The 22730-nt window shown below is 44.9% G+C and overlaps 1 protein-coding gene across 3 annotated transcripts in view; it reads right to left on the bottom strand.

Annotated features, from left to right (window-relative positions):
• Positions 1-22426, bottom strand: part of ncalda (neurocalcin delta a) — a 41532-nt gene extending 19106 nt beyond the window's left edge. The window contains exons 1-3 of one of the 3 annotated variants that reach the window (XM_083678427.1): positions 22273-22426; positions 21344-21444; positions 20811-20894 (exon numbers count right to left, since the gene is read on the bottom strand). The gene's annotated coding sequence lies outside the window, so the exon portion shown is untranslated. Of the gene's footprint in view, positions 1-2979; positions 3074-10294; positions 10334-20810; positions 20895-21343; positions 21445-22272 lie in introns of those variants that run through there. The other 2 variants (XM_083678429.1, XM_083678428.1) reach the window with 2 other exon arrangements.
• Positions 22427-22730: the final 304 nt, after the last annotated feature.

The following is a 22730-nucleotide window of genomic DNA, read 5'->3' as shown; positions in this document are numbered from 1 at the left end:
TCAGACCTGCATGGCTCACTGCTAGGGGAGGTGGGGGTGGGGAAGTTGAATTCACACAAGAGTAATAAAAAAAACGGGCTAATTTTACAGTTCTGAGGCGATATCTATTTCTGGATGTTTTCTTCCGATACAGGCCTGTTGATGAACTCCACGTTAAACAGTATCTTCTTTCAGTTAGGCTAGTGTGCCAATAGATAGGACTTCAGTCATTCAACATGGAACAGATGAAACTCCAACTATTTTGCTGGACTATTTGGTCAACCATTGTATGATCATCACATAGTGTGTAGAATGTCTTGAATAAGTCAGAAGATGATTGGTTTTGGTTTTGGTTTCAGCCGGGGCCCCGGGGGTACTTAGGGTTAGTGTTAGGTACTCAGACTGAGAGAGTGTTTATCTGAAGACACCTGTAAAGTTCTACATTCTACAGGTTAATTTTGTAATATCTGTTTAAACTGATAGTTAAACCCTTCTTCACTTCTGATGAAAGCCAATCCATCAATTACACCTATATAAGAGTTATCCATAACCTTTTAAAGTTAAGAGTCAATTGCTGAGACGTTATGCAAGAGGTCTGTGTAATGTGACAGTAGGACTCCTGTGATTAAATAGTCATTCTTATCCTAAGCTTCTTTTTTTGAGTACATGAGACAAAAGCAGAGCAGGTGATAAACCAAAAGCTTGGCATCCTGCACTGACAAAATCCTTTCTCTTGATATAATAACTATTATGTGTACAAACTGCGGCTGTTCCACGGATACCGCTACAGTGTCAAAAACTCTCCACCTCGACACAATTATTTCAGGCATAACAACAGGAGTGTGTTTCAGAGTGGGTTAAAACGCCTCTGCTAACTCGAGGCTCTCTTTCTGAGCCTGATCATAAATCAGGTATTACATAAACTGCCTTCAGGTTGGTTTCCAGTGTTATAGGTTACATGAGCCTTTCTTAAGCAACACAGGATGTAACCATTAAGAGAGCTGGTAAATCGACATCACCTCTTTCAAATATCCACGCATCCATAACACCCCCCCCCCCCCACACACACACACACACACACACACAAACACAAACACGCGTTTCTGTGTGCTCAAAGCCTCCGTTTTCTGGCTGTAATAACAGAAGAGCTGATAAAACACAATAGGAGCAGCCGCAGCAGGGTAATCTCCACCCACATATGGGACTTCTGTTTAAATAGCTGCCACCACCGCTGTCTCTGATCAGCTTAAGGACTGGCCCCTTCTTTGTGGGGCACCCAACACACTGTTGTCACCCTGAGGGACAGCACAGCACAGCCCAGCACTCCCGCCGACCAGCCCAGCGCACAGCCACACACTCCTCCAGCTCAGTACAGACACATCCAACACCACCAGCCACAACCCATCAACACAGTGGCAATCTCCCAGACACAGGCAGGCAGGGGAGGATCACTGACAGAGTAACAACTCTGAGTCATACATGGGGAAAGAGAAAGGGAGATGGGGGTCAGTTCCCACTCAGTCTGTCCACCCTTTTGGCTTCTCTCTCCAAAACGGCCTCAGAGGACTATTTATGCAGCCCATTTCACAACAGGAAGAGGCACAGTTTTGACTGATGTGCCCCGACTCAAGCTGAGACATTTGGAGTTGGTTAAACCCAGGAGATGCAGTTGAGAACGTGAATTCGGTCCCAAGTTTCTTCATTGTTTGTCAACCGCTGTTTACTTTTAAACCAGAACCCCTTTAATATTTTGCGGTACAATTGCACATTCATGAGGGCCTCTGAGCTCACACGCCTGTGTTCTCCAGGCAGCAAGGCAGAATACCACAATGACACATCTCATTTGTGTCAGTGCCGGAACCCACCAAGGAAACAAAAACATTTTTCTTCCATTGCAATGAGGGTCTAATTTGAAGCAGTGAAACGAAAGCTTCGCTCGTGAGATCCCAGATGGCCACCGAGACCTGTTACAGACAAGACTCCTACCTCTGGTAATGAAGTTAAGCTGGGAGAGAATGTGAGTGGGAGAGAAATTGTGAGAGGAAAGATAGCGGGAATGGGTGAGACTTGGAGGAGCTAACGACAGGGATAGAATAACATGGAGTGCAGATATCAAACCACCCTCATTATCTCTCGTCCCCACGGGCCGTTTGCTCATGGTTGCCATTTCCTTCCACGCTAAATGGAGGCTGGTGTGCTTTTGTCTGAGGCATGCAAGCCGAGGAGGTGGGCTTACATCAGACGGCTCCAGTCTTCCCACACCATCCCCCCCCCAGAAACCCCCCTCGACCTCCTCTGAGGGGTCCCAGAGGCAGCTGCCTGCCCCCCCTACCCTCTCTCCCTGTATGTAGCCTAGCCAGCTCCAACCTATTGCTCCCACCAACATTTGAACGCTTTGGGGAGCCGCGTGGAGCTCGCAATTACTTGAGCGTTACTTTAGCCCCACGGTAATTCCTCCCTTCACTTCCTGCTGGGGTTGAAAACAGATCTGGGGCCATTGGGGGGGGGAAGAGAGAGAGACAGAGAGAGAGAGAGAGAGAGAGAGATAGAAAGAGAGAGACAGAGACAGAGAGAGAAGGAAAGAAAGAGAGAGAGAAAGAGAGAGAGAGAGAAAAAGAAAGAAAGAGAGAGAGAGAGAAAGAGAAAGCAATCAGTACCAGAACCCTGAGGAACTGCACTCTGAACTACATATCTCAGAGCCCCTAATCAAGCATTTAACCCCACTATCCTCGACAGTGTCGTAAACTCCCCTTTATCTCCACCGCAAGGAACTAGCTGTAAAGATGAAGCACTCACAGTTCCTTATTTAATAATTTATGCAGTACTGAGAGCAATCTAAACTACTTCTTCATTTTGCGGAACTGTGCAGCTCTCAAAACAGTGCAACAGGCATATGAGACCTGTAGCCATCAGCTTAAAGAACTGTTGAATCACGTGAACGCAAACGGTCGGGAACGGTACACACAAAAGATAGCTTAGGATAAGGTAAGGATAGCTTACCTCACTTAATAATAATGTTCTGTAAGCCCTTAGCAGTCCATTACCCAGAGCTTTGAGAAGTAGATATCAACAGCAGCAGCAGCAGCAGCAGCAACAGGAGACTAGCACCAGAGCAGGGAGCAGCAACAAGCACTGAAGCACGACTAGTGACAACGACTCGCAACTCCACGCAAGATTCTTAGAAGCCCACAGCTGCTGAGTACCAAACTCTGCCTCCTCCTTGCTGACGTCAAAGACCCTGGTCACATGGTGAAATGAAAGGCAAAAGCGAGCCTGCGTTACCCTGGTAACAGGAACACTGCACTGAAATGATTTCAATAGGTCATCTGACACACCGCAGAGACTGAACTGAAAAAAGGCGCACAACTAGACTGTCAACAGCAGAGAGGGAGAGGGAGAGGGAGCAGGAGAGGGAGATAAATGTTAGCTAACTTAACAGCTACCGAATTTAGTTAACAAAGCTGCACTGCTTATATTTCCCTAATTTCAAATTTAGGACAACTGCCAGTAAACAAATTACACAATACAATTGAGAGCGTATTATTTATGTTTTGCCTGCTTTCACTTACACAAAAACAAAGCATTAAAAGCTCAGGACAAGAGTTCATGAAGAGAAAATATTTGACGATAGTCTTGCTTTGTGACAGCAACGAGGGCGAGTTCAGCTTGACCCACTGCATCATATCCACTGATCCCTTTAAAAGGAATTAATATATATGCCAATGGGCTGTGTGCTACGTGCAGTCTGAGTAAGGTGTTTCTAGCTTTACATTGGGTTTGTTTGTTAAAACAGTTATTGACCTCTCACAAAGAGGGTCAACAAAACTGCAGTTCATATAACCAAGTCAAGTAAAGAAGGATAAGACCAAGGGCACATTAAGACACATGAGTCCTGGACAGGTTTTGGCACATTCCAAAACTATGACGGAAGACCAAATGGATGAATTGTTCAGCCAAGAGATTAAACTGAATTAAAGCCTGGTTGAATTATAAAAGCATTAGCGGGGTTTTTCCTCTTCACTCAATGACCACAGTGAAATGCCCTTTGCCTCCTCTTACCGCTTGAGATTAAACGCATCCTTTTAAATCACTCTGAAAGAACAATACATCATAATGGAAGAACAATTGAGAGGATATACATGGAGAAACTAAAACAGATTCCAACTGCATTGATAGAAAGCCTAGAACACGACAGAGAGCTGGGAATACAGCTGCAGCTCCTTAAGATCATCACAGCAGGTCATCTGCAACAGCACATCTAAAAGATGTTAGACATCCAGACACGGCATTCTAAGCACTCAGTTTTATGGAAAGAACTGTATATCGAAACAAAGACTTTACACACACAGGAGCACTGCAGTTTCCTATGGCAGGGCAACACGAATCCCATAAGCTGAGGAGAATCAAAGAGGACATGTTGTCACTTTTCAGTTCTAATTATGTCACACAACAATCTTAGGTAGCGGGGGTATTCAATCACCGCTTAATCATGACAAGTTCAGCGTCTGTTTTCAACAGACTATAAATGTTAGCTCACTAGTTCAGTTGGGACTGTAAAAAGGATTTTTGTCAGTGACGAAAAAATACAATAAAAACACAGGTTTGGATATGATTGTTGATGATTTGGAACATAATAAACAGCCTTTCCTGAGGTCAGGCCTCAGGGAAATAATTTCAGCAATTTGGATGTCATTGAAGAAGTAAACCACATAATTTCAACCAATGGGTTATAACAGTTTATTATATATAAAATATATATTAACAAGTTATTAAACTACTTATAAATCCTTTAATAAAGGAGCAGGGCATAATTCTGTCGGAAATCTGTCATCTCTGGCCAACGGGGCAAAATTCTGTTCGAAGTTACAAGCAACAATATCCTCCCTATTAATAATAATAATAATAATAATAATAATAATAATAATAATGTACCCTGAAATGGACTGGCAGTGTCAGACATTAGCTGTTGTGTCTCTGCATGTGTGCATGATTGGAAGAGACAGCCACCAGAGACAGAAAGGCGGAAATCAGTGAGTCCACTAGAACCCTTGATTGTTACATACTGGACCTTTAACCTTTTCTGAAATGCATCCATAGTGTAAAGTGCTACCAGCTTGGTTTCAGAAAGTAGTTTTACTTCGGCCTATTGGCTGTTTGTTATGTTATGTTGAGACTGTTGGATGAGGATTTTCTAGGGCACAGTGCTTTTCAAAAACAAAGGATGAGGGCACTTCAGGGGGAACTATTTTGGGGTCGACCCCCCTTCCTCATCCCCTCCCCCTTCCCAAGCTGTGGCTATGGACAACTTTGGTACCATTACTTTCCTAGCAACTCATTTGAATAGCATCTGGTGGTTTGCTGAATAGAGGGAGTGGGGCCCAGGGCAGCAGGGTGGAGGTGGAGGGAGGGCAAGGCCTGACCAAAGAGAATCCCACTGGCCTGTGCTTGTGCATGGGTATGGGGGACTGTCACGACAGGCCATGGGTGGGGGAGGGGAGACAGAGAGAGGGAGGGAGGGAGGGGGGGGGGGGAGAGAGAGGGAGAAAAAGAGAAAGAGCGAGAGAAAGTGAGTGACAGAGAGAGAGACAGGGACAGAGGAGGAGAGAGATTGGGTGTTAGTTAAAGGCCATACTAGGACAAATGAGTTACTGTGGCTCAGCTGTTACAGAGCAGAATAGAAACAGGAACACTCAACGGCTGAGAACATGGAAATAAAATAAATAGGAGTTATCGTCAGACGGTGAGGGTGCATTATTTAGACTGAGGCTGCAGCCTGGGGATTAAACAGACCTGTAAAGGATATGGAGATATGGAACAGGGATAGGGGGGAATTCCTCCTGAAAGGCACCAAGACAGCATGGCGTTTCATGCAAAAGAAAGTGGAGAGAGCCAATCTTTTAAAAGAAAATCTTAGGAGTTTATATTCTGTTGCAAAGATATGAGAGACTAGCTACTGAATAATTTAAATTCACTTTTTTCCGTTCCGCATAAACTGTCAACATCCAACTAAATGCAGTCAATATCAAAAGGAAAGAGCTGACAACAAAAGGCAGAAAACGCTTTTATGAAACTCCAAACATGCTGTCAGCAAGACTGACAACAACAATGTATCCAAACTATAGACAGATGTACAGAGATGTAATTTCACCATCCAGTGTGGAGTGGTTCTCATAAACATTTGAGAAGACCACTCCAGGAGGTCAAATCAAGTGACATAGGTCGTGTTCAATAGGCACAAAAAAGTAGCACAAGTTTTGCAACAGAGTAGGTACTATTTTATCTGAAGTTTTACAATAACAACACTTTTTTGTTTCAAAGCCTTTCACCCGGTTTTCTCATTAATAATGAGCTATTATGTCTGTCTAAACACAGGCTCCAAGCATTGGATAATAACAGATTACAGGTGGATAATCGCCTGCGAGGGGAATGCCCCAGGCAGCTAATGAGGTTTGATTATCTCTTATCTAACTGGGGGTTTATATAGTAGATATTTTAGTCTGAGGGACAGGAGCAACCATAAGCTCCGACACACACACACACACACACACACACACACACACACACACACACACACACACACACACACACACACACACACACACACACACACACAGAATCACACAGACTCTCTCTCACACACACACACACACACACACAGAATCACACAGACTCTCTCACACAGACATACACACACCTTTCAGCGGGAGACAGGCACCCAAACCCTTTTTAGGAGCACTTGCTTGGCTCACCCTATTTAGAGAAGGAGGCTGAAGTCCATGACCATGACACAATGACTACCCTCTCTAAGTATAACTGCCTCTGGACTGATGCCCTGCTGTGAACTTCTACAGTGAAAACTAGAAAAATGCCACTTGTTATTCATTCCTCTCCCCTGCCCAGAGAGAAAGCTGGCTCATAGAAAAGTGAATTCATCTCCCGTCGCAGCATATGGAGGGAGCCCAGAGTTTAGCCGACAACAGTCCAGCTCTGTGCGTCACGCGGTTCCAGCTCAGTGGATTACGCAACAGACTCTCTTGCTAGCTGAGACGGGTGGAGCTACAGTATTCCTATAGGGGCAGAATACACCTCGGACAGGTTTGGTAGGATCCTGCTCAGCAACGACGGCACCAGAGGTGCTCTCTCTCATCAGGCACTTCAGCGACGGTTCTCTAGCCCTTCAATAAGCTCTTCTGGTCGCCACTCGACTGGCGTATCTTTTTAAACCCTCTCTGCCTCCCGTGTTGCGTCATTGACAGGCAGGAGGGCTGTAGCACCGGAGGGCACGGTGGAGTGCTGCACCACCTGTTTGAGTGAGTGAGTGAGTGCATATCTATCTATTACTCCACTGGAAGCAGAGAACTGTGTTGTCCCTATATGTTCCATTTTTTGTAACATTTTTGGTTCCCCCCCCTCCCCCCCTCCCGCCTCCCGATCCCCCGGCTTAGCAACTTGTTATTTTAAGGGGGCAAGCTGCCGCCCTGTTAAGTGTTCGCCTACATAGAGAGTCGTCTGGCCCTGGTCCGGAACGTTCTCTCTCTCCGACATCTGCCGTTTCCGTTTTTTGGGATTGCGGGTAGGTGGGTGAAAAGCAGAGGATGAGATATCCCGTATTGTGTGTGATGTAAGTACAACAGGGTCCAATGGAGAGGATTAACCAGGTCCGTCTCAGACGGGGGGTATTAAGGAAGCAGATTGAGGGATGGAGCAAAAGAAAAGGCGCATTACAGACACTGACTCATTCTGTATTCATTGTCCCTCCCTGCTGTCTGCAGGAAATATATTCGGGCTCTGCCTGTTCTTGCATATTTATGATATATTGACACGGACGCTTTGAATGCGGCTTGCTTGTCTTTCAAATGCCAGGCGGGAGAATCCCGAGGGTGAACCTGAGAGCAGCCAGCCATCGCAAATGAGTTTCAATCTAAGCCACTTGACAACCAGCAGCCAGTACTGCCCGCCATAAGATTACACTCTACAGGTAAAAAAGCCTTTAAAATTAGGTAAAATAACGCAGGTAAAAAGCCTTTAAAAGAGACATGGAATTACAGTCCAGGCTTAATAGCTGCGGTCTCAACACTGGGATTAAGTCACATGAGGAGCTTGGCGGGACATCAGAGAGGTTTGATGGATGAATCCGAGAATAGAATCACAATTGGAATTGTGATGAACAATTACTGGCACGGACCAGAATGCTAAGGCATTCCCTTGTGATGTTCATAAACACGCCAATGAAAGAGACCATTTGTCGCTGACACAATAGGAAATGAGTCAGTCAAGTCGGTCGCTCAGTCAAATATCAGCGCAATCTTTTAGGAATCCGCCTATGCATGAGCACAATGAATGTAGACTATAAGGTCAAGGGCATGTATCCTTCGCCATCAACACACCTGAGGCAGAAGAATGGCAGCAGCCCTGCTCATTAAGAGTGGATGTAACTGTTATCAGCACAACTTACTCTTTACTGCTGCATGTAAAAGGGAGAAGCTGCCAAGTGTGTCGAGTGTGTGCAGGTCAAATGAAACTAGTGAAGGCTGAGGTCTCCTCTCCCCCCTACAGGAGCGGAGCAGGGGAGGCTGGTGGAGGTAGACACGGAGGACAGGCTCATTGTAACGCATGTTTGGATACCGTTCCTTATTCCGTTCCATGCGTCCTCCGATTTCTACCTCCACCAACCTCCACCGGAGTGGTTTATAGACCCTGGGGGTTATGCAGACTGACTAAGCCGTGGAGGGCACAGATCTAGGCCTGGGTGGCGCCACGTCCAGGCAGCATTGTTTACACCTGGAACATGTCACTGACCCCGAGATCCCCAGTGATGTAGTGTAACAGGAACCCTCGGTCACTGAATGGCTGCCTCTGAAAGCATCAATAGCATGGCGGCTGTGGAGGAGCATGATTCACTGAAGGGGACAAAGGGGGGGGGGGGGGGGGGGGTTCCCTTTGAAGTGGTCCGTCCCAGGCCTGTCATCACCTCGGAGGCATTTGGTACCATAGAGGAGAGACAGACATGATGCCTTTGGCTGTTAGTGTGTGTGTGTGTGTGTGTGTGTGTGTGTGTGTGTGTGTGTGTGTGTGTGTGTGGTATAAAAAAGAGGGACAAAGATTGATGCCGTTGGCTGGAATCTCTCAAGTCATCCGTATGATAGGCAACAGAAGCAGATGGCTGTGTTCACCTTTGCCCTATGAAAGCACACGGCAGATGTACCACACGGTGGTGGCCTGGCCTCCACATATTCCTGTGGGATTCCACCATAGACATTGATTAACACTTATCATACTTAAACCGCTAATACGGTGTAACGTCTTTACAGAATAACAGATAATGCCATCATTATAGAATAACATGTAGTGGGTTTCTAGTGGGTGGAGTACATCAATTATCCTAGAATGGAATCCTAGTGGCCATGACAGGCATTCACAAAACACTCCAAATTCCCTTGATTTTAGACAGACTCTTGGTCACACAGGCAGACGTCATTTGAGGGGAGTTCAGTGGTTCCACAGCGCCCTGTGACCTTTCCTTTGTATGTGGCTGTGAGCTGTCGTTTGCCCTTGGTTGTGTTGTAGTGGGGCTCTTCAGTGGAGGAGCTGCAGCTGTCCCTCAGCCTGAGAGCCCTGTGTGTGTGTGTGTGTGTGTGTGTGTGTGTGTGTGTGTAAGGGGGAATGGGGTCTACTGACATGCACGTCCATGCATCTCCGGTTTGAGACACACACACACACACACACAGACACACAGACACACAGACACACAGACACACACACACACACACACACACACACACACACACACACACACTTTCTCTCTCAGAGATGAGTGATGAGTGTGTGAGCAGCAGCTTGCGTTTGGGAGGATCTCAGGGCCTGGGAACTTAGGAGAAACCACACCGGGCCTCCCCTCTGAAGATCTCAGAGTCATGGGAAACAGAGCGTGCTACAACCAAAGGGCTCTTCAACAGCTTAACCACTTGCAAGGAAGGCCTCTTTGCACAACTCCACGGTAATGCACATAACAAGCTATATCATTCGAAAAGCCACAGAAAACAACGGACAGATCAACCACAGCTTACAGAACAGTTGGTAGCCTATTTATATACTGTATCGTTCTGAGAAATGTCCATCTGTACTGGCCACATGGCACAATCCCAATTTCAAAAAGATGGGATCTTATAAAAGCCAAATCCATCTGCCCCGCAGTTCATCACCATGGAACATAATTACATAACCCATTTTAGGCCTCCTATTGTTTGTGTTGCACTGTAAATGGCCGTATCTGTCCAGATGAGCTGAAGTGACAAGATGCATTAGCAGCACCAACCTGTAGAATGGACTCCTGGCTCTCTTCCTCCAGGCTCAGAGGGACGCCCTTCTGCCTGCGGGGGGGGGGGGGGGGGGGGCACTAACCAATCTGAGGAGATAATGAATGAGAAGCTTTTTTAGTATAAATGTGGGTTTACTTAATGAAGAATTACCCATGGTAGAGGGCTTCTGTTTCTCTCTGAAGGAGAGGGCGTGGAGGGGAGGGAGAGGAGACTCACATTGTGAGTCATTGAATCACTAAACAGAATCATGTGACTCACTCACAGATACAGTACACAGTCATTCCAACCAATCTGTTTGCTGTTGTGATGGTCAGATACACACAGATAGGAGAAGGGCCCCTACGACAAACCCCTCTAACAATGGTTGGCTGGCTAATGTGTTTCTCCAGACATGATGATGGAGCAGCCAAAGAAGGAAATATAATTATGAGTCAAAATGAGGGTGACCAGTTCGGGTTTTATGGTAATGCAATGTCAACACAATGATAACTGCGTGCCCGTTTGACAGGATTATAATATCTAAAGAATAGATTCCAAAAAATAATGTGTATTTTAATTTAAAACTGATAATTCATATAGAATTGGAAACATTTTTGAGAATCAGCGTTTCATAAGTGACACTTGAGCACATAGATGTTACCTGTTCTCTCCAATTACAACACTGCAATGCACGTTTAAAAATCAAACCAAAGGTTAGCTATATCATTTCTGATCTGAACTTCTCTCACTTAATGAGTTTGAAAGTAAAATATTTGTGAAAGCCCTTCACCTTGTACCATACTCGGTGAAGGGTTCCTGAAATGCGTGTCCTTTCTTTTCCCTACAGTCTCCAAAACATGAATCCTCTCACGGAACACGGCTTGTTAACCTCAAACTCAGCAGCCAGAGAAGACACAGACACCAAAAGTGGAGAGACGCATTTGGAGCTGTGAGGTCGGGCAACTGGAAATAACGAGAAGAAAAACTGGACCTATACCACGTCACGGACTTGTCACGGACATACAGATCATCTTCTTTCACCCGAGCTGTGAATCAATTTCAGCAGCAGGCTGTTCCCAGGAAATGACAAAAATAATTAACCCGAGGTCAGAGGAGAGGTCATTATTTCTATTTTGTAAAGAATCTGGAAACTGCTGAGAGATAAAACGATAATAACTCAACATCTCATTTTTCCAGCGAGAACACCCGTGTTATTTGCTTTCATTTCCCATGCAGTAGCACTGTATCTAATATAGTCCCAATGGGAGAGGGAGAGAGAAGGAAAGGGAGAGAGTGCAGTCACCCAGATGAAGACTGTTCCAGGATGCTCTCTGGTTGAACTGGCTGACCTGACCCATAAACTCCTGCCCGAGGCATGGAGGGCCGGGCAGACAGAGAGGTCATACACAACAGCAAAAGTTGACCTGTCAAGTGCTAATGTTCCAGTGCTGTAGCTCATGTACTGTCTCTCGCACATGCCACAAACTGCTGCTGGGGCCTCTACTGCTCTCATCTCTTTCTCTCTCTCTCCCTCTCTCGGTCTGTCTGACTCTCTCCCTTTCTTCCTCTCCAAGTGTATCTCACTCTCTTTCTCTCTCCCCTTTTATTTCTCTCTCTCTCTCTCTCTCTCTCCCCTCCCTCTTTCTTGTCTGTCTCTCTCTCCCTATTTCTCTCCCTCCCTCCCTCCCTCTCTCTTCACCAGCAGTCTGTCTCCCCCAGCTTGTTCCTGTGTCATGCTTGTCTGCACTCAGACAGCAGGTAGCTGTAGCTGTGTCTCTGCCTCAGTCATAGCAGGGGCCTGAAAATCTCATGTCCCTAACCCTCTCTCTGTCCAAACGTCAGGTCCCTTTGTACTCTGTCCAACAGCCGACTGAGTCAGTGAGATGAAGCGATACAAAGGCTTTTAGGCACCCCGCGGCTCAAATGATCCATTTTAGAAGAGGCAATTTTAGAATTTGAGCGATGGCAATTTGATTTCGTTCAAAAGGACTGAAAGAAATGGCTTAAAAAGGAATTGAACAAAAGCTAATACGGTATTTAGGATGTTTTTTCCCCCCCCTGCATTAGTCCGCCTTTGTCCCCTCAATCCTCACTTACACACACACCAACACACACACAGAGAACCTCAAAACTGCTGTCATGGGACAGAGAGAAAAACTATTCCTAAGTCACTATTATAAGTCATGGAGGAGAAGTATTTTTTTTCTATTGCCAGCAACACAGCCTTAATCCAACTTCAAGCATCAAAGAACTATGAATGTCTTAGGCTGAAACTTTTCTAAATATTTTTCTTTCACATAGAATTGGAAAGAGTGTTTCAGAGACCATTTGGTGTTTCACCAGAGAGACGAAGAGCAGCTCCCATTGTTTAAGACACAGAGAGCTTCAAAATAAAGGCTGACATTAAGATACAATCTGATTCATTGCTTGGTCTATTAATAGCTCTGAACACCAGTAAAACACACGGTAACCCACTGAGCCTACTAGGGAGACATGACAGGAGCATAGGTTTATTAGAAATCGTAAATGTGTTTCTTAGTTTAACACAGCAAATGCTCCTGTGTTCCTCTTAAATCCCAAAGAAAAACAGTGCTAAAAAAATACTACCTTACTGCATCCCTATGGCGACGGGCAAAATGGCATCCTTGCCTCGACTGCTGCAGCACATAGATGATGCTGCTACCGTTCATGGCGACCAAATATACGGCCGGTAATCAAAAGCATATTACCTTGCTCCCTGAGGTGTGTTATGGCAGACAAGCCTGACCATGTGAGGTTGCCGACGGCTGTTTCTACCACACTAGCTACTCACTGAGGCCTGGGATTATTGGGCCTCCAGGAGCCCTGGGCTCTGGGTGTTGACACAGGCAGGGAGGCCTGTCCGGAGCCAGCTCTGAGGCCACAGTGTTGACACAGTTTACACAGGGATAAAAGGGGAGGGAGGGAGATATGAATTCCTTCCTTTTCAATTCAGGAAGTGTTTTAAAACTCCAGCTCAATTCCTTCCTTCCATTTCAATTTACATTATAATGTAAATAACCCACACAGATGAGTTGCTGACCATTGGAACATACAGTATACCCAGATACTGAGATTGTTTAAATTGATTGAAAAATCATTGAAAATTAATGCTTTGTATTTCAATTACCTAATTCCAATTCAATTCACGAACGGAAGTTATGGAATCGAAAAGTAATTTGCCACAACCTTGTTCTACCCCCACCTGCATTCCCAGGCCTGGATATACAGTACAAAACACTCTTTAGATCAACTCTCTACTGGATCAAATTGGGGACGGGTCGGGGAAATGCAAGATGCTGTAAGGCAGAAAGATTTGTACTGGGGGATAAGGGAAAATCCATCCAAATGCATTCAAAACATTAGCCAATCTGATGAATTTGTTCGATCATGGTCTTTTATTTCCCCTGGTATGTGGGCCTGGTTTAACTCAGGGCTATTTTAATACTGGTAGTTTGCTGTGAATAAAAGGGCCAATGGCAAGAAGAATAATGAATGGTTTTTGCTAAGGCATATTTCATACAGCACTTCCTGCAACAAGAAAAACATCAAAAAGCCCAGAGGTTCTGATTCATTCCCCCAAACTAACAGCCGTATATGGGCCGTAACATTTGGCCCCAAAGCAATACTCGTTAATCACTAGAGGGGGGGGGGGGACTGTAATGAAAAAGAAAAATCTACCACTAAAAACAAAAGGAATTTGCCAAATTCACAGTTCATGAACTCTTAGCCGATCATGTGGGATACTAGGGATCACAATACAATGTAGTCATAAGATTCAGGAAAGAAAGCGTTTTCCGTTATTCCTCTCCACCTTGGCTTAACATTTTCATTGCTTTGTATGGATGGATAAAACAAACAAATGCATTTTCCGCGCTTTTTGCAAAGACAATTATCTCAAGGTGCTTTCCAAGAAGAACAATACAGACAATAAAATAGAATTCAAACAATATCAACTAACAACAAACCGTAGATTCCAAAAAAGGCAAGCCACAGAGGGGAGAAACACAAAGGGCACGCAGGCAAGGAAAAACTCCTTGGGAACACCACACGTAACATATTCCATCTCCATGTTCTAAACCTGTGCATTATCTCACAGATGGGAGACCACAATCTTTGCACTGAAACCATGACGTGTGCACGTGGAAGGTGAGCGCAAAATATAGGCTAGGCCTAAAGGAATTCACAGCTGCAATTAAATCTCCTTAAAAAATCCCTGCGAAAGGGGCAACGTCACTTAAAGATAAGGCATTTCATTACCAAAACACCTTTCAATCATTTCTTAACTGATAAGCAAGACGGTAGAATTTCAGGGATTAAAAATCCATTACAAGGCTCTAATGCTGGGCTAGAGTTATCGCACAGATATCACAAAGGGATGATTAAAAATCTCATTGCAATGCATCATCTTCTCAAGTAAGTCACTCGGGGCGGATACTTGACGTGCCGATGTGAGAAAGCATGAGTCACATATTGAAATGACAAATCTGCTCCTTAGCTAGCTTGTTTGGCCAACTCAAGGTCCCACCCGTCACATATTAATAACTCGCACGACAATCTGATCAAACCGTCTCTCTATGCGAAGACGAGGAGACCGGTCTGGATGTGAAGTTGGTGCTCTTTCTGAGGTGATTGTATGAGAAATAATTCAGACAAATAGACATAATGCACTCATCTCTGAGGACACCAGTCGTGCCAGGGCTGTGTGGGTGTCTGGTAGAGAAACATGCACCCTCGACGGGCCTCGGAAACGTGTGCCGGTTTCGGTATGTGTGCGCGCGTCTCTCTCTCTCTCTCTCTCTCTTTCTCTCTCTCTCTCTCTCGTCACGATTTCCAGCCCACTCATCAGCCCCCCTCCTGTAACCAACGCTCCGGGCAGCTTTCATCCTCCAGTCTTCCGTCCCTCCTTCTCGATGGGTGGTAAACTGGAGATAAAAGGAACGTGTGGTACAGAGCATCGTGTGCATTCACCTGCGTCAGTGGAGGGCCTCTCTGGACATGTCTGAATGTTAAACGCAAAAAAAATAAAAACATTCATGTGTGACTATCTATCTATCTATCTGGGACATGATACACGTGCCTAGTAGCAGGGTATCGGAAATCAATCCGATAACAGCTCCAATCAATCAGCACATCAAAGGACAAGTACTACCGTAGTGGATTTCTATTGAAACGGATGACGGGGGCAAAGACAAGCAGATCGACCCTGCGCCTGACACGCACCTCTAGGGAAAATGGAACGTCTCTATTCAAAGTACGTGGTTGACTACAGGCCATTACACACTGTTCTCAAAATATAGATCTTTGCATGCGTGATCTTAAATTGCTAGCCACGTTTTACAGCAACCTACATTCTTTACTACTCCAGTGCATTTCTCATGGGAGCATCGGAGATGGAAAACACATCCTTCCAAAGATGAACTGATTAACCCGATCAAGTGATTCACACATGCAGGATGAAGACGAGGCCCTGACACGTGTGTTCCACCACTATACATCAGCAAAGGGAATGCCCCTCTGTCGGCTACAGAGAGAGGCCAGCTCTAATCTACGTATCGACTATCTTCACACTAGGCTCAAAGTCGCAGGCTAGTGCTTTGCTCCAGACTCGAAGCGTTTCCGCATGCTCTGAAGAGCCCCATTTTCATTCCGCGAATGCCCCTGGAGTCTGGACTCCCAGCCAGCGCAGGGTGTGAAGCCAGGGCCTGTCAGTGCATCTTAGCCACCCAAGTTGTCAACTCTCAGGATACCCTCGTCACTAATGCCACCGCCTTTTTCTTCTCACTGTCTGTAACTGTAACTCACGTCCTTTCATCTATGGGTTCATGTCCTGTTTGTCGTCATGATAATAAAAAGTGCTATTATTTCTATTGTGCTTTTTGCGAGGTCTCAAAGCACGTCGTTTGCGCCAGTGTGCTCTCCATACATTGACAATCAATGAAGAGGTGATACCTGACAGCCTTTAGCGTTTGGTCTCGGCTCTGCATAAAAGCCTCTCGGTATCTAGCGTTCTGTTCAAGTGTCTGTGTGTGTGTGTGTGTGTGTGTGTGTCTGTGTCTGTGTCTGTGTCTGTGTGTGGGAGAGGTCGCACTGCGAGGTCTAAACAGGCCTCATCATGACGGTTAGCAGCTGTTGGATGGGATTACTCACACATAGGACACTAGCAACGCGGCCAGCAAAAACAACTTCCCAGATTAGCCGCTGTTATTTACTTTATCACGCTGGTTATATGGGAAGAAATGTACGATTTGTTTTATTGGGGAGATTGTGTTCCACCCAGTAGCATCAGGATCTAGATCAGCCAATGGCTGTTCTCTACTCAGCCTACCATCTGGAGTGGTGTCCCTAAACTGTTGGTGGAGATTTCTGTATTCAGCGCAAACAGATGGAAGCAGTCTTGGACAAAACAAATATATTATTCAATATACCGTAATCAAACAATCTATTCAATACTTTAGGGTTAGGGTTAGGGTACTTACATACCACATTGCTGATAAAAAAAATACATTATGCAAAATATAAAAATAATACATAACCTTCCCTATCCTTTTTGGGCCTCTGATGTGCTCCCCTGTAAAATGGAGTAGGAGTAAACCACCAAGCTTGAAAGGAATAGCTGAAAGCACAGTCTTATTATTATCCCAGCACGGCTTCGTTGCACAAACAATAACAAGTAGAGATGTTCATAACCGCATGCCTGAGAACTCTGTCTGGAGAGTGTCGCCAAGCATCGAGGGCTCCGTGGTTAATTGGGAATGTCGGAGAGAACCAAATACTTCCAAAAGCTCTGCAAACAGTGCTAACTGCAAACACATTCTCAGTTAGCCCAGACACAATGGGATGTAAACAGATTCACTGCATTGCCCAATGTCTTAAAACAATGGGTGTATTACACTTGAAGAAAAAAAAGAAAGAAGAAACTGGTGATAATACAACCACTGCTATATAACATTTCATCCTTCAGAAGGAGGAGGAGGTGGTTTTGCCGGATCTGATAATCGCCACCTGTCCAGAAGTGTCCACACTTGGCTACTGTGACCTAACTGGAAGTGGGTAGAGATCCGATGACAGGACACAGTCTTACAACAGGTGTAAATTGGTTCATGGAGGCTTGTCTGTTGAAAGACAAAAATAGTTTGCCCCCCCTCCCTATCTGTGTGTGTGTGTGTGGGGGGGGGGGGGTGCACTATGCAGTGGCTATGCTTATGCTACAGGTTGGAAGAGACAAAAACAATTACTTTGAGTTTGCTGTTTACTCCAACTACCTACACAGCTTTTGAAAATGGCTGGCAGAGCATGCCTATTGTTGTCCCCCTGTCACTGCCTGATAATGTATTGCCATTTAAGGCTAATGTTATTGTGAGAAATACAGACTGTAATTATCTGGAGTTATTACATTGTACATCAGAGAGAGAGCAAGCGAGCGAGAAAGAGAGAGAGAGAGAGAGAGAGAGAGAGAGATTGAGTGTTTAGTCAATAGGTCTTAATCATAATTACACCAGGGCTAGCTTGATGTTCAACAGCAATCATTACCGGACAAAAGAAAAACATCTTGATGGGAACATTCAGTATCATCCTTGAAACCTTTCAGACAGTTCATGACCCTAAAATAATTTATATTTTTTTGTCTCACTCTTGACCTTCTAGAGTCAGAGGCATTCCACCCAGCTGGTGTGTTGAGATGACATTTGAATGGGAGGCGAGGGATGTGGTTTTCAGGCAACGCCCGACACTAAGGTAAGTTGAGGATGCGTTGCTGACCTGTGAATCCCCAAAACAAATGTCCTGGGAGCTATGGGATGGAAACAGAATAGCTGATACAGTCGCACGTGAGAGGACAACGGGGACAATGAGAGCTGCTTGATTCTGAACGACTACGCTGCGTGCCAGATAACATCTTGGGACTGTGTCATGGATCATGAAGACGAGGGGGACAGCAAGTTGAACCCAAATACTCATCAGTTACTAGCTTTACTCTCAGCCTTGCATCTTTCACGCAACAGGCTGGCTTTATAGGATAGGGCGCCCCTCTCACATTATAAATACATATGTTTAAGAGCAAACTAATAAACAAATCACATTTGGAAAGGAGAAAAAGGGGGGCTGGCATTTCACCAAGCGCTTTAATGTCAGCCCCGTGACACTGGCTCACTGAGTTTTCGGCCCAGTCAGTGTGTATACTTGTCACGACTCAAGAGGTCAGAGCCTGGGGCCTGACCAATCAGAGGGCCAGGTATCACCACTCGGTCATCCACGGACTGCTGCTCTGCCACACACACACGCACATGTACACACACACACACGCACGCACATGTACACACACACACGCACATGTACACACACACACACACACGCACATGTACACACACACACGCACATGTACACACACACACGCACGCACACACACACACACACGCGCGCACACACACACACACACACACACACACACACACACACACACACACACACACATACACACACTCAGCCACACACACACACTCAGCCACACACACACACTCAGCCCCACACACACACACACACACACACACACACACACACACACCATTACGGGTCATTACAACAGCCATGGGTAACCTAACCCCATATGCAAAATGACAGGTGTGCTTTTTAAAGTACACAGAGGAGACATAGACATAGTGATAATAGAATGGCTAGCATAACGCCACAGAATAAGAAACAAGGCAAGTCTCAATGTACAGGAGTTATGATTATTCATTACGGATGAACCCATTAGATTTGACACCAATCAGAATCTGCAGATTTTCGTGCTTAACGTGATTTTCCTTTCATTTGTCCGATACAGAGAACCGATCTATGACCCAAAAAAACACGAGCCACATTTCTCGACAGTGAGATGTCGTTGGCGCCGCTTGTGTATGTAAACAGAACGTCTATGCTAGCCACTTGGGTACTTGGGTACTTATACAACGGAGTAATATTCGGAGGAGTTGTCTCTAAGCAGATCGCATGGAAGCGAGAGGCAGAGAATGCTTTTCCCCCTCAGCTGTGAGAAAACACAAGGGGGATGAGTTGGCGCAGGCCACGCACGCACGCACACACACACACACACACACACACACACACACACACACACACACACACACACACACACACACACACACACACACACACACACACACACACACACACACACACACACACACACACACAGAGCAGGGGAGAGAAGCGATATCTGTTCCTTTTTGCCTGTTGTTTATTCATTCACTTTTCCTTATGAATAATAGTTGACGGAACATGGGCAGCTGTTTACTCCAGGGAAACATATTGGCGAAGCAATCCAGCCTGTGTTTCAAACTGTCCAAGATTGACTCAACTGTTGATCTGAACGGCTGGAGCGCAAGCATTGACTGTGTTAACTGATTGAGTGGTTTCTAAATAATTTGCTTGACTAGTATATTACTCAATTACTGTTAAAGCTTATTTTAAACAGTTATAAATTAAGCTCTGCATTCTTCTAGTTTTTGTCTCTTTTATATTTCATTATTAGATAGTTAAAAACGGTCACAAATCGTCCTGGACAGTAAGTAGGCCCATATAGACACTTCATTTTCACTGCTAACAAACAAACCCCCACCGACGGATATCGGTATTGGCCGATACTGTGGGCAGAAGATCGGAAATCTGTATCAGCCCCAAAAAACCTCTCTAATATTAAACCATACATTCTGCTTACAGAATTATCCTGTATTTCAAGGTGTCTTCAAGCAAGAGAAATATTGCAAAGAAAAACAAACTGTTTGTGTTTCGTATATAATAATATAATATTATGATTTCACAAAATCTATGCTGAGATTGTCCCCGATTCAAACTGTCACCCCAACGATTCCATTGTGGAAAGCATATTGACAGCTGATGATCCCATTTGATCTCAGTGCCAGTGGTCCTCTCCTCTCTGAATGGGGCGAAGGCCGTGAGGGGGAGGATAGAGTGGCATACCTCCAGGTGAGTGTACCCATGAGGGGGTATCCACAAACCTAACAATGGAGGGCCTAAAAGCAGCAGTCACATGAGTCCATTGAACACCTACCAGTGGGTTTATCTAGCTAGCACAGGCAGTGGGACTGAGAGGCAGTGCCAGGTCTCTGTCAATAGCTAGACACCTGAAAGGCTCAGAGGCAAACAGTTCATTGGCAAATTAACTGGTTATAACAACTAGTTATAACGAGTAGTATAACTAGTAATAATATGATATTCTGATACGGGATGCAGGCTTGAGAGTACTCTACTATATAATATGCTGTTCATTAAATAGTTCAAACATTACAAGAAAGAATGGCCTACATTGCTGTCAACAACCTTTTTCATACTGAACATTTTTTGTTTAAATCGTACACAAATTGTATAAGGCTGTTGCTAGTTACGCTTCACATTCCATTCATGTGTACTTGTAATAACATCATACTAACTTGCTGTTACATAGTAATTACTTTACATATTGCATAGTACAAAATGACTGAGGCATTGTCCCCTTACCTGTACTGCGCTCTTGGCTCTCCGTGACAGATGAGTAGTGTCCTCCTTCATCCACAGGTTACCTCAACAGTGTGTGTACAGCACCTGGAGACATGGGGAATCACTGTCTTAAAACTGAGCTGTTCTGTATGCGCAACAGCAGCAATGAAAACGGCTTTGGCTGGTTGAAAAACTAAATCAAATAAAAGTAAATCAATAAATGGGAAATCAAAACACAATATCACAATTAGATTTACAGTACTTTGATCTCATTCAATTTGTTAGACCGAGTATGTGCTGTCAATCTCTTGCTGAAACGAATTGTATTTCTGCTCAGCTGTGAGAAACATTGATCTGAGTATACGAGAGTAGGCAAGTGAATGTACAGCTTGAATTGGCCTGTAGGCCTGACTGTGGCCCACTGACCTGCAAACCAGAGGTCCTGGCTTCAATCATAAAACTGTCTCAATGGAAGTTCATGTGTCTGTCAGGCAGGGGTGCAACATTAATCCAGAGGCCTGCCCTGCTTCCATCACAAGTTCAACATCACATACCTCTGTACGTGTTCAGCCTGATGACACTGATTTGAGGTGACAGGAGTATCACTGAGCTTGACTTGTGTGCCTCTGGCCCAGATGGCTGATCATCTGTGTTTCTGTAAAACATAATGAAACAGAAACAAGGTGAGGGGAAAATATCTGGCACCAGAACACACAGGTGAGACCTAACACTCAGTTTTAGGCAGCAACACCTAGCAATCCCTAAAATTCCCCATCTGCTTATAATTAGTGTGAAAATCAGAACAGCCTGGGCAGGCACAGAGATTTCCTATCTTGTTGGTTTTGGCTGGCATACCCTGAACAGATTAAACAAAGCAATCAAAATATGTCTTTAACTTTGATGTCTATTTCCCCCCCATAACAATATTTTAAACGTCTGAAGACATATTGACGCATGGGTAAGTTGACACATTCACAACCCTTAAATGAAATATGCACTATTTAAATGCTATGAACTATACATTTTCCCTCTTTCTACGCGGTTCCAACCACCTGTAACTCCAATGACAGGGAGAATAGGAGAGCTGTGACTCATTGCCGTGCCCATGAGCCAGGCAATATACAAGTATAGTGGCTCTAATTCAATGGAGGTATCGGATTCACATTCCTAGAATCAACCGATAGTTTCCTAGAATAAACGAACGAGGGATGAGAGACTAGAGATGCCCTCTGGGGCGCCTGACCGTGCGTCGTGGATGCAACGTTGTCGTACAGAATAGCTCATGAGAAAGTAACATTCTCAACCCCTCGTGGTTAGTTTGAATTTAAACGCAGTTATTTGGCTAGCTGGAGACGTAACATTTAACTTGCAGATGTGCAGCAGGAATAACAGCAACTCCAACTTCCTATGTTGCTAAGCTAACTGGCTAACCGGTGAGGAGGAAACAATAGCTATCACACTGCTCAGGGTTAGGAAAACTTACGAAAGTCCAAAATGGGAACGAGCCTGAATCCTCTTGAATTGACAAGTACTTCGGAAACGGACAAAAAAACACTTCAAAACAATAGACAGCATGTGCTTCAACAGGTGTCAATAAAGTATTCCTAGCCACCTTGCGCCTTTGAGCCTGTCTACAAAAAAAAATGTTAGCTAGACGTAGCTGTTGTCCTGTATTGGCGACGTCATGGGATGCCTGGGTGTAAAGAGGGTGGAGCATCACATTCATATAAATGAGTTTGTTCTAGGATTCAACAAACATGCCCTCATAACCGACATAAATACAACGTCCATTGAACTGCAACTGGCCCCAATAACAGTAAGTGGATGTTGAATGGGATTGATCAGTGTGCTAGTTTATTCTTAGCTTATTAGGAAAGCTGGTTCTGTCCTCGGTGTCACCCTGGACACTGTGGAGGAGGTGGCCAATAGGAGGATGAGGAC

The sequence above is a fragment of the Argentina silus genome (genome assembly GCF_951799395.1).
Source record: "Argentina silus genome assembly, chromosome: 10".
NCBI lineage: Eukaryota > Metazoa > Chordata > Actinopteri > Argentiniformes > Argentinidae > Argentina > Argentina silus.
The sequence above is the reverse complement of the archived record's forward strand: the minus strand, read 5'-3'. Positions and strand labels throughout refer to the sequence as shown.